Raw genomic sequence first — 13,164 nt, 5'->3', positions numbered from 1 at the left:
TGGTCGCTGCAGTCGGCAGCCGCAGTGGGTGGAATCACCACCGCAGCGCGGCAGCAGGCGGCACGTCGATCGGAACGGGCCGGTCAGACACGTGGTGCGAAGATTATTCGCATCGAGGTCGTGCAGTCCCGAAGATTCCCCCGCTGTGCGCCAGCCTTCTCGATCGCCGTTGCCAGCTCTTTTCTTGAATCACCCGCCCGCGGAATTACCCACAACGGCACTCATTCAGAATCTCCGCATCACAAGGAAAAAGCGCCTGCGCGTCACGGACGAAACGGTCGACGGCGCCCCGCGGTATAAAATTGCTAAATTTTTCACGACGACGACGACGACGACGACGACGACGACGACGATGATGATGATGATGGCGATAACTAAGCGTCAGTTTTTTATAAATTTTTATACATTTTTTGTATTTTTTTGTAGATTTTTTATATTTTGTTTTATTTGTTATATAATAAATAATTATTAATAATAATATGTCTTTTCTTATTTCAGCGATCAGACACACACACACACACACACACACATTGATAATATATCTATATAATAAATATCTATGTATAATATTTATTAAAATTTATTGTATTAGCGCTTGGGCCCACCCCAGCAGCAGCAGCAGCCGCCGGCGCCGCCGCCGCCCCCCACATATCAATCGTGTGTAGCTAGTATACACAATACGGTATTGCCCGTGGTAACAGTGGCTGTAGCTCTAGCGGTAGAGCATCGGCCTGCGGATCCGGAAGACGCGCGTTCGATCCCCCGATCCGTCCGTTTTTTTTCAGATAAATCTAAAAATTTTTAACACACGCGCGCACACACACACATACACACACAATAAAAAAATCAAAACGCGTAACACAGAACGCGCGCGCAGTGCATAGGAATCAAATCAGTGGGAGTGGGGGAAGTGCTGCAGAGAACGCACGCCACATCAGATCAACTCAGTAGGGGAGGGGGAGTGCGTAGAACGCACCGGTATAACTCAGTAAGAGGAGGGAGAGGTGACGCGCGCATAGGAATCAAATCAGTAGGCTGGGAGAGAGGGAAGAACGCACGCCACATCAGATCAACTTAGTAGGGGAGGAGGGGAGTGCGTAGAACTCAGTAGGAGGGGGGGGGAGTCGACAGCGCGCGGTCCGATCAGGGGGAGGGGAGGGAGAGGTGAGGTGAACATGCACACGCTTCAACTCAGTGAGCTGATACCCCTCTGAGTTGAGGCCCCTCTCGTTTACCTACTCACAACAATTGGCCTATCAGATTGAGAAGACCGTAGAAGAGCGAGTGAGCGCGCAGCTATGTCGCCAGAAGCGCGTAGAAATAATGAGGAAAAAACAAGAATTCTCACGATTGGAGCGCAAGAGAAAAGCTGAGCTGGCCAAGACGGTGCAGGATGAATTAGCGGCTAAAATAAAAAAAAGATTAGTTCCAGCAGCATCATCGTCATCAGCGTCGCCCTCATCTGCATCATCTTTAGTATCGGAGACGTTGTCATCGTCGTCTACGTCAGTATCGTCTACGTCTTTGTCATCTACGTCTGCGTCTGCAACATTATCGATGCCTTCGCTCGACATTTTACATCATGATAAGGCAATTGATTTGTCTACTAAGGTAAGAAAACTATATTTTATAATAAATTTTATAATAAATATATTTTATATATTTATTATAAAATTTATATATTTCATGCGTTTATTTTAAACAAAATTAATTAATATTTTTAATATTTTACAGAGAACTGTGCCGAAGAAGCTGCAAATCAAGAGTAGTGAGGCTATTCGGCGTAGAATAATTATGATTCCGGCTGAACCGACAACGAGAAAGCCGACTTGCCCCCTCAAGGTAGTAGGAACGTATAAGAAAAAAGAAGACAAAATAAAATAAAATAATATTGTTTTGTAATAATTAATATAAATTTTGAATAAAATAAATCAAAATAAATAAAATGCTTAATTTTTTTAATTAGAGAGAAAGAAGTGAGAAAGTGAGAGAACTAATGGTAGAGTGATAGAGAGAGGGAGAGAGAGAGAGAGAGACCTTCACATCATGAAGATCTTCACATCACCGCTGATTGGATCTGCCAGTGGGCCCTCCGACAGAGTGCCTTCCCCAACCACCCATCCACCTACTCCACCCACCCACACTCTCCCACCCACCCACACCCGTCAACCTACCCTCACCCACTCACCCACCAACATTCACCTACATAGGTTGGTAATTCACCTACATAGGTAGAATGCTGTAGAAGTTGGTAGGGTATTTAGTAAGCTATATGATGGTTTCTCTCATTCTCCTTCTATAGTAGGGAGCATAGTAAGCTTATGCTGGCTAAGTTTGGGCCCTCGGAGAGGGGGTAGCGTCTCTAGCTTGCTAGGTGCGTACGCCGTTTAGTGTGGATGCTGTTCTCTTTCTCTCTCTCTCTCTCTCTCTGTGATTATAGGTAGTTTGTATTAAATTCTAACAATATATAGTGTATATGTATATATATATATATATATATATATAATTTTATTTTTTTATTAAAAAGTATTGTGTACATTGATCATATAATGTCTTGTTAATTTTAAACTAATTTTTTAACATCACCACTAATTGGATTATATTGTACAATACGATCATGTAATATTAAGCAGTAGGCTGCAGTATCTTCAGGAAAATCGGTCCGAGTTTCAAATTCTAGGCGAACATCGACTGGTGCGCTTTTTAATGTTTCATTTTGTTTGGAGCAGTCTATGACTATTAACGGCACTTTATTAATGAAATCCTTTTTATTGAGTAACGGCTCGTTTTCTTTACCATAGTAAGCGTTTTGAAAATTAGTATACATATCGTAGAGAACAGCATACTGATTTTGATTGATATTTAAATTGAGATTTCCATACGGATAGCATTGCGAATTGAGGAATAGCTTCACATTACAAATATTACAATGATCAAAATTACTAGAATTAACATTTGCTGAACTTTTACGTTTAGTTTGAAAAGCTAAAATAACAAAGCGAGGCTTTTCCAATCGATTGGAAGTCTTAACACTCCAAACATGCTTTGATGTACGAGGTAATTTTGGATACTCATACATTTCCCAAGTACGATAACTCATAGTAATTGCACGATCTCGTCCAATCTGATTGAGTAATTTGATTTTTTCTTTGTCTGCGACCATCACATATGGCATCAACCATTCAACCTTAGTTAAAGTAATTTTTGATTTTTCTGAAGCAGCAGGATTCCCTATTGGAGTGCTTAAAATAGCATTCAAATTATCTTTTGATCTTGTGAGAATAAATTCATGCTTGACATTGACTACAATTTTCCGATAATCTTCAGCAAAGTTAATTAACATACTGAGAGAGATAGTCATATCAAAACAACCAAGAGCATTACATATTAAAACTTCATTGTTATCACCATTCCATCTGGCATTTTCAGCGATAGAGTTTTGACATGGATTGAGTGAAAGCCAATTTTTCATGAGGCTCGTTAAGCCTACATTTTTCACTTTATCAATTTCAATAGCATTTATTTCATATCGTATTTCCTCGAACAAATGACAGAGGGCGTTGTTGACTAATAAAGTGTTCTCCACTGGCGTAGTAGCGTCCGGCTTGGTCAAACGACCACAAATATGAATCATACTGCGTGATGGAAGCAGAGATCAATCTTGATGTTGAATTGCTAAATGGTTTTCATCACTATTATTGAAATATGATAATGAATAAGGCTGATGCGTATGTACTTCATAATGAGCTATAGACTCATCGAAAGCGACACCTGAATGAATATCTAGAATTCCCTCCATATTGTTGTTGTTGTTTTATACAGCACACTAATATGCACAATATTTTCTTCCACGATTTTCGACGACTTTCAGTCTCAAGCTTTTCAGGAATTGACTGTTCTGAGATGTGAGCGGTCTGATAGCTCGCTGTTGACTGATTGTTGATTGACATTTTTGTCTCTTAATATAGCCCCGACCGGACTTTATATTGTAAATGATACCCATTACTAAGATATGGTCTTTATATGTACTCGCACTGTGATGACTTCTCCTCGAAAGTTAACTAGATTTCCGTCTTGATCAACTATACGAATTTGAAAATGATCAATGCTCCTCCCAGCGACTGGAAGGTAAATGACTTGAGAGAGAACTTCTATAATCTTATATCCAGGTGGAACTGCTGGGAAAAATTCATGTATAGTATCTACACGTAAAGCGTTGATTTTGACAATAGTGACGGGTAAGTCAGAACTATGTGTTTTGTTTTCAACGAGCGTACGTCTAGTGAAGCCTAAAATTGTTCCAATAAAATCTTCTGGTTCAAAATGTATTTTTTGACTGCACTGAATGACACTACGTAAAGTATTATTATTTGGTTTCAGGCTAAACGATATACCTTTAGATGCTTAGAGAAAGCTTTCAATATCTTCTATTTCGTAGCTACCAGTTGGTAAAGTGATAGCTTCTTGACCTTCAATGTAAAACTTATTATAACCAACGTCAATGTTTGGTATTGAATTAAATGTTAATAGCTCAACTAGACCAAGAACGTATTTTTTGTTTGATATCAATTCGATCGGTGGAAAATAATATGTTTCGAGTACGGATGATGTTCCTGAGAGACTCAATGTCAGTGTATTCTCCATGACAGATGCATGTCAAATGATAGTCATTCTTTGAATGAGTATTTTATATACTAGTTGTCTTTTCTATAGTTTGTTTAAAAGAAATTTGAGACAAAGATGGCCGCAATTATATGTATTAAAATCTTGATATCTAATATAATTATACATGATTCTATTAACTTTGAGATAAAGCAATAGATCTATAGGTGGTTGAAGATTACCAAAACTATCAAAATACATAACCTCATCACCTTTCTTTTTGTATGCCACCCAATGAGTACCTGGTCCACGTTTATCATCTAAATTTACAGTAGCTGCCTCTTTATATCGTGGTCCATCAGCTGGCAGAGCATTACGCATGAAAACACCTCGAAAATTTGCAATTTTTAGTATTTTAGCATATTTTCTTATATCATGATCTGTCAGTGCTCGATTAGGTAAAGTTATTTCGAGCTTTTGTTTTTAAACCTTTACCACTTGAATATGGTTTCAGATGAAGACCATAACCTTTATGATATGGTTTCAAATAAAGTCCTTTACCAATAGCAATAGCTCCCATAGTTTTATTATGTCTATGAGCTTCTTTCAATTGATTTTGAGCGGCCTTAGCACTGTTAACGGCTTTTGCTATTGAAGCAGCTCCTCCAGCTAGAGCTCCAGTGGCGCTTAAAGCAGCAAATAATGGAATTAAAAAGGAATCGCTCCACCAACTTTACTGGGAATAGGTAAAATACGGGGTATATTTATTTTACTTCTACCGCCAGCCTTTTTCACAGCTTCATTGGCTCCTTTTATAGCCGAACGAATAATTACAAGAGCTCTATTGTTAGGCACACTACTTTTCGAGACCGTCTTAATAATTTTATTCAATGTAACTGACGGCTTTTTCATTTTTCTACATTTCTTTCATGCTTGGCGTTTTTAAAATCCTCTACCTTGTTTCTTACTACCTTTCTTCATAGTAACACCCATACCAAGCTTACTTTTAACTTTCATAATGTTGGCTACAGTGAAGGCAGCTGCTTTCTCACCAAAACTGCTATCTTTAGCTTGTACTCTTTCCCAAGCTTTGTTAGCTAGAATTTCGTCAGCTTTATTTCTTGTCGCAATATCCTCCAGATTTTGCGTATAAGCAATATCGTGTTCTTTACAAGCAACGTCTAGTGGATTTTTACCAGGATCTCCACGTGCCAATCGTTTGTTCAATTTTGTACCAGGACCACAATACTGATATCCAGGTAAGTGAGCTTCAATAGGCAAGTTATTTATAATCACGTTCACTAGATCACCACCAGTCTTTCTTTTATAGTACGTGATCATCCTTCTTCGAAAGACAGCATGTTAATGAAATAAAAGATATATAAGCAGACTTTTTATACCTAACAACTCATTCATTGAGGTGTCAATGATGAGTAAACAACATGGATTTCAAAGAACAACCTCTTAAGCTTCAAGTCATTAATTTCGATAGAGTGGTGGAGACGGAAAAACAAGAAAAAAGACATGGTGAACTATTGCCTAATAGTATCCGTGCCGTTTTTTGCGGACCTAGTAATTGTGGAAAAACTAATTGTTTATTAACATTATTCACTCATCCTAATGGTCTTAGATTTGAAAACGTATATGTCTACTCAAAATCCCTTAATCAGCCTAGATATACATTTTTGAAAGATTTATTAGAGCCTATTAATGATATAGAGTATCATGCTTTCAGCGAGCATGAGACAGTTGTTTCACCAGATAAAACACGACCAAATTCTATCATGATTTTTGACGATATAGCCACTGAGAACCAAGATAACGTAAGAGCATTCTTCTGTATGGGTAGACATAAAAAAGTAGATAGTTTCTATCTCTGTCAATCGTACACTCGCATTCCGAAGCATCTCATTCGAGATAATGTGAATTTACTTGTTTTGTTTCGACAAGATGGCGTGAATATTAAGCACGTTTACAATGATCATGTTAACTCAGATATGTCTTTTGAGAAGTTTAAAGCAATTTGTTTAAAATGTTGGAGAGACGATAATCATGGGTTTTTGGTTATCGACAGAGACAGATCAATAAATCATGGACGATATAGAAAGAGATTTGATTCTTTTGCTATAAATAGAGATGAGTGAGTGGATGAAGATTATTTAACTTCAGAAATTAGAAACGTAAACATGGCTGACTTTGAAAGACAAAAGAAGGTGCTCGAGCAATTATCCATGGCTCGTGATGCCATAAGACGCAAGTATCAACTAATAAAGCGCGGTAAAGCTGATTTAGAAAAGACATTGCATGAAACTTTTAAGCCTATGGTTGATTCATTGAAGAAACTCGTAGAGGCAACTACTGATAAAAGTAACGCTACTACTGCTGAACAGCCAACGAAAAAGAAAAAGAAAATCGAGTTCGATAATGTTTTCAAGTCAGAAGTAGCAACTGACACTCCCTACAAATCTAGATATTTCAATAGTACTGCTAATGAATTAAATTCTACATTACAACCGCTTGATACTACATTTGAGTCTGCTATTTCTATTGATGATAATGATGATGATCATGATGAATCATCACTTGATACAACTGCTATAAATTTGAACAAAAGTAGTTCAAATGTAACTACAGAACAGAGACAACAGGTATTGGATGATTCGATTATAGGAAACTATGTTCGACTATTGCATGAACCTCAGCAGAAAAGTAATTTAGACAAGACATTTGGTGTTCGCTTACATGAAAATACATGTCATAGGCAATTCTCCAATTTCCTTCCAAAACGATAACGTGACTGTGAATGATAAAGCATACAGCAAGACGCTTGGTTTAATGGAACTTCTCTTTCGTAAAGAACCTGATTCTAAATTAATCAGTTCATTGGATATTGAAAATTATATAAAAATTCTCGAAATCACTAACGCTCATCGAAAGAGATACGAAACATATGGAGAATATCGCAATAAGCATGTAAATAAATTCAAAAAGTATATTGGTCCAAATTTATCTTTGAGCAGTAGCGCTAAGAAGCGAAAATCGACTATTGATCGAAGAGGTCTTTTTCCTAACTATAAAATGGCTAGAAAAGGAACGTTATCTGATTATGTATATTGGAATGATCCAAACGAGCTCGTTGATCGATTGAGATTGCTTATTGCCGAACAAACCGCTGGTAATTCTAGTCATGTTAATGAAATTCATTCAATTATTGAAGAATTACGTGAAGCTGGCTATATATATTAAGAGAATCCTAAATATTACTCAGTAATAAAATGAGTGTTCATGTGTTTGGACGTATATTGAATAAAAAAAGGAGGATAATAGAGGTCCTCCTGGTACAGGGTATAATATCACTGAAGACGGACAATACAACGCAAATGACAAAAGAATTTGTTATATAGCCGATCCTCAGGAGAGTAACGATGCTGTAAACTTACGAACGTTGCGAAAAACTAGTGAAGCTAACGTCGCTACGCTTACGACTATAATAAATAATCTACAAATAACTAGTGAAGCTAACGTCGATACGCTTACGACTACAATAAATAATCTTAAAAAATCTTTAAATATGATAAGAACAGAATTACGATCGTATGGAGCAGCGATTCAATATTTACAAGCAAATAATAATGATAATAATAAGGAGAAAGAAATAAGGATTAGGCCGTCTGACTTTTCATTCATTCAATTATAACAAATAGATTGAAATAATGAAACATCAAAGAGTGGTGGATGAGTTACATAAATCAGCACGTCGAAACTATCCCCGTAGAAAAGTTGATGTACGCGGAATAGATGAGACATGGCAAGCTGATCTTGGAGAGATGCAAGGCTACTCGAGAGAGAACAAAGGCTTTCGATATCTATTAAATGTCATTGATATATTTTCAAAGTACGCTTGGGCAGTTCCTGTAAAACAAAAAACTGGTGTAGATGTTGCTTATGCAATGAAGTCTATATTAAAAAAAGGACGTACTCCTAGAAATCTACATGTAGATTATGGCAAAGAATTCTACAATTCAAATTTTCAAAGTCTAATGACAAAGTATAAAATAAATCTATATTCAACCTATTGCAATCTTAAGGCAACTATTTGTGAACGTTTCAATCGCACGCTAAAAAATGTCATGTGGAAAAAATTCAGTCTTCAAGGAAATTACAAATGGATCAACATTCTATCTGATTTATTCAAATCTTACAATAATCGAAAACATCGTACGATAGATATGAAGCCAAAAGACGTAACTAAAGAGAATGAAATACAGGTGTTGAGACGATTCTCTTACGACCGACGTCTTATCGTTAAGAGCTCTAAATTTCAAGTAGGCGATAAAGTATGTGTGAGCAAGTCTAAACACGTTTTCGAAAAAGGATACACTCCTAACTGGTCTACTGAGATTTTGACTATTCAACGAGTTGTGAAGACAAAGCCTATCACTAATCATTTAAGAGATTATAAAGGCAATCCAATTGTTGGAGGTTTTTACGAGCAAGAACTACAGAAAGCTATGTATCCTGATGTATATCTCATTGAAAAAGTTTTAAGGAAACGTGGTAATCAAGTATACGTTAAATGGTTGGGATTCGACAATTCGCACAATTCATGGATAGATAAGACTTTATACGTATGAAAGAATAAAGACGTTTATGTAAAGTAACTTTTATTCAAATAAATATCATAATAATAATAAATAATTTTTGTTTTATTTTAATGGTAAGAGCCCCAACCTTCGCTCTCATCTGTGAGGTACTGCCATTTGAGCATCATCACATGTGAGTCCATTAGAACAAGTCGAAACCTGCTTTAGTAGAAACACCTGTGACTCATTTACCTCTCTACAATATATTTTATAATAAATTTATTGTACATACTTTATTGAAATAAAGATACATGGATGTTCAATTAAATAATAAATTGAAATCTACCAGCGCTATGATATTCAATCTGTAAATAATATTTTTGTACATGATCTGAAAGTAATATATAAAGATCATAATGTTTCATGATGGCTCTTGAAATTTGATCTGGTAAAATAAGTTGGAATTCACAATCGAGCTCGAGAATGATTCGATTGTTATCTTCTTCCTTAAAGTTTGTTACTAAATAACAATGATTTTCTTCAAGTTCATAATGATTTTTCTCCGGTAGTGGATCAAAGGGCTTCATAGCTATTTTATTTAACATTTCTAAGTCCATCTTGCTATCGAAGACTTGAGAATAGTGGAGAAGGAAGTGGATACTACTGGTAATGATTCTTCTAACAGAATGACGTTTTCCGAACTCTTCTCTCTCTCTTAAGACCTTTACCCCACCTACACTTTTTCTAGCCGGCACGGCCGCCTCCCTCCACTTGCTACTTCTGCTATGATTTTTTAGTATAGGTTCAAGAATATGATTCATCATTATTATACGTTTTTTAAATAGTGCTCGCGATATTATACTACTTAGTTGCATAATACGACGTTGGAAGCGTTCTCGATCTCGTGCAAGCTGCTCCCACACTCCTTTCCTCGAGTCTTTCTCTTCAATAGGAAGATGATGAATTTGAAAATTATCTGAGAACCATACATACTTCGAAGCGCGAATGCTCTTCTTGTTTCTTCTAATAGGCGCCATGATGAACCACAAGAGGATAGTCTTGCTATAGCTATTTCTTCTCACTGAATGATGGTAAAGCAAACTATGCATCCTTCTTATAAATAAATTAGAACTCGAATGACTGCCCTCTATCGGAACTTAAGGTTAATTATAGGAATAGTGAGAGCCCCAACCTTCGCTCTCACCTGTGAGGTACTTCCTTTCGAATCAACGCTCATGAGTCACCTTTACATTGAGATAAAATTCAATGGAAAGGGCTACATTAAGAACTTTTTTTTTACCTCTCCACAAAAGGAAATAAGAGAATAGTTAAATAAAGGAAAAAAGACTATTTGATTAGATATATTTTTTTTTTATTATTCATAGTGTAGCTATTTACATTAGTATTATAATACATTTAATTACTATTCGTTGAAAATACAATTATGTTTAAATTCTAAGTTTGAACCGACAATATGATTAATAAATAACTCATCCTTCTCACTAGTCTGATGTAGGTTGTTCAACATTTCTTCATCTTTATCGAGTACTATATTAACCCTTTTAGGCAGGAATACATCAAATTCGTCATCAATTGTAATAACAACGCTAAATCCATATTTCGTTGTTAATGATCTAACTTTAGTAACTTGATATGTGTTCGATGTTAGTTGGGACATCGCCTTCCGAGGAAGGAAAGTCATCTTGGAAATTTTATTTATTGCTGAGAAATCCATTCTATAAAATAAAAAATCAAAGAATTAATTATTTATTTATTTATTACTCAGGTATTAATAAACTAAAATTATTTAAATATCTTACTTGTTTCAATAGTTAGTGGAAGAAGTATTAGAGGTAAGACTGTTGCTTGAGTGAGAGCTAAGCAACTATTTCGAACAAGAGTGAGCTCTTAGTTTTATAAGTGGCATCGCCACTCTTAAAGCTCAAGCCGACGTCGTCGCTTCCCTCTCTTTCAGTCTCCCCTCTCTCATGATTCTTCATCTAAAACCATTCTCCCACTCTGTAGACTCAGATATCCATTGTTTCTCCCTCTCCATTACTAGTCATCAGCGCCATCTAGTAACTGTCGAAGGAGTAGAATTCTTTCGCTAGTGCTGCCCTCTAGAATTATTTTCTTCAAATCAGAATCTTTTCATATTACTATTTTGTTCTATCACTTCGTCTTCTTCGCTATACCTCTTTCTTCGTAGGGGTTCAACTCTTTATTTCATTTCAGCAATTTCGAGAGTTTTATAATGCCCCCATGGAAGTGTGTCCGGATTATTATCAAAAATACATCGTTTATCATCATGAGGGCTTAGTGCTGTCTTTTCCTCTCTCTCTGTTAATACTTGATGTAATTTAGATCGAATATTACATTGAGTACGTTTAATAATTTCCATTTCGTTTAAACACTTTCGATAATCTGAGTGAGTTATTGTATTTTTTACTGTATGTTTTTTCACTCCTTTTGCCTTTTTCAAGGGATCCTTATTTATTATTTCAATACTGTATAGTTTACTTCGTAACCCAATGTACTCCCTTATAATAGCAGCATTGCACTCATCCTTCATAACACCAAGAACTTTTTTGTTAGCTAGAGGCATTCCAAATTGATTATCAGCAGGATAGTCCGATGTGTCAAATTTATCAATGTCCACTTTCATGATCTCATACATATCGACATCTTGAATTTCATAAATGAGGCTGTCAGTATCAGTATAAAGTAATTTACATTTTTCCCCAATTCGTTGCTTCATGTAACCATAATGAAAGACATAGACTAATGTTTTTGAAAGATCTAATACACATAGACCGATGTATATAGGTTTTTTAATACTGATAGTTGTCCACGATAATTGAATAGCAGCTAAATTTTCATGAAAGACGGAACTACTATGGAAATTTGGTTGGGCAATTCGAGCTTCAGCGCCATACCTACCACCCCATTGATTGATCAGTTTGACATCTTTTCGTTTTCTTTCGTCTTCCATTGTTTTTCTATATACTGCATTAATCATAAGCTTGTAAAATAATTTTTCAAACTCATTTTAAGCTTGCTTTCTTTTTTCAGTATTTAAATCAACATATGGTTTCAGCCATTGTTTTTGTTTGAATTATAGCGCTCTATATATCTTTTTGTGTTTTAGTCCATATTTGAGAGCTTGTTTTAACGCTTGATAATGAATAACATATCGTTCTTTATCATAAAGCGTTGTCAAAAGTTTTTTCTGTTTTGATCCGGGTGGTTTAGTATGTTCAGGACAAAGAGGTAGGTCTTTATGTTCATCATGCAGCTCTTGTGAATACTCTAGATCTACTTTTAAAATATAGCCTACGTCGCTATCATCAGAGATATGGAAAAAATTTGACATATCCACATTTAAAACCCATTTGAAGCCCTCAAATGGTAGTGATTGAGTCATAGCCCAACCATAAAGGTTGTTTACGTCATAATACATTAAAAATTTGTTTGGCTCATCCTTATTGAATTTTTCACCCATATATTTATGTTTGCTTTTGAAAATCTCTTGCAGCATTGAATAATACCTCCACGAATACCTTTTTGAATGAATAAAACCATATCTATATCTATTAATAGTTCAAGCTTCATATTTGTATATTTTAACATCGCGTCCCATGTTAATCCAGGGGTAGTGTAATAATGAGCAGGATCGAGATCATATGCATTCTTACAGGTTGATCGAAAATTCTCAAAAATATCAGCTAGTAAAAGTACATCAGTTTTCAGATAGAGATCAGAATACATTCCTAAATCTATTTTCTTCCAAATACTACCGAAAATATTCCATACGTTTTCAGCATGTTTATATTCTTCAGTAGGAATATCACTATCTGTCAATTGACTATGAAATTTTTCAATAGATGGTAACTCTGTCTCAGTTAGTCTATTTAAATTTTGTATGTATTCATATGGGAAAACTCCTTTTCTTTTGAGTAAATTAATCTGTTCTAAAGTG

General features: G+C 35.8%; 1 protein-coding gene across 2 annotated transcripts in view; it reads left to right on the top strand.

The window, feature by feature from the left end:
- LOC131672648 (carcinine transporter) overlaps positions 1–13,164 on the top strand; it is a 1,420,696-nt gene that overhangs the window by 1,261,900 nt on the left and 145,632 nt on the right. The window lies entirely within an intron of this gene.

Source organism: Phymastichus coffea, unplaced genomic scaffold (genome assembly GCF_024137745.1).
Source record: "Phymastichus coffea isolate CEN01 unplaced genomic scaffold, Cenicafe_Pcof_1.1 PCOF00012, whole genome shotgun sequence".
NCBI lineage: Eukaryota > Metazoa > Arthropoda > Insecta > Hymenoptera > Eulophidae > Phymastichus > Phymastichus coffea.
Note: the sequence above shows the minus strand (reverse complement) of the source record. Positions and strands in the feature narration are given on the sequence as shown.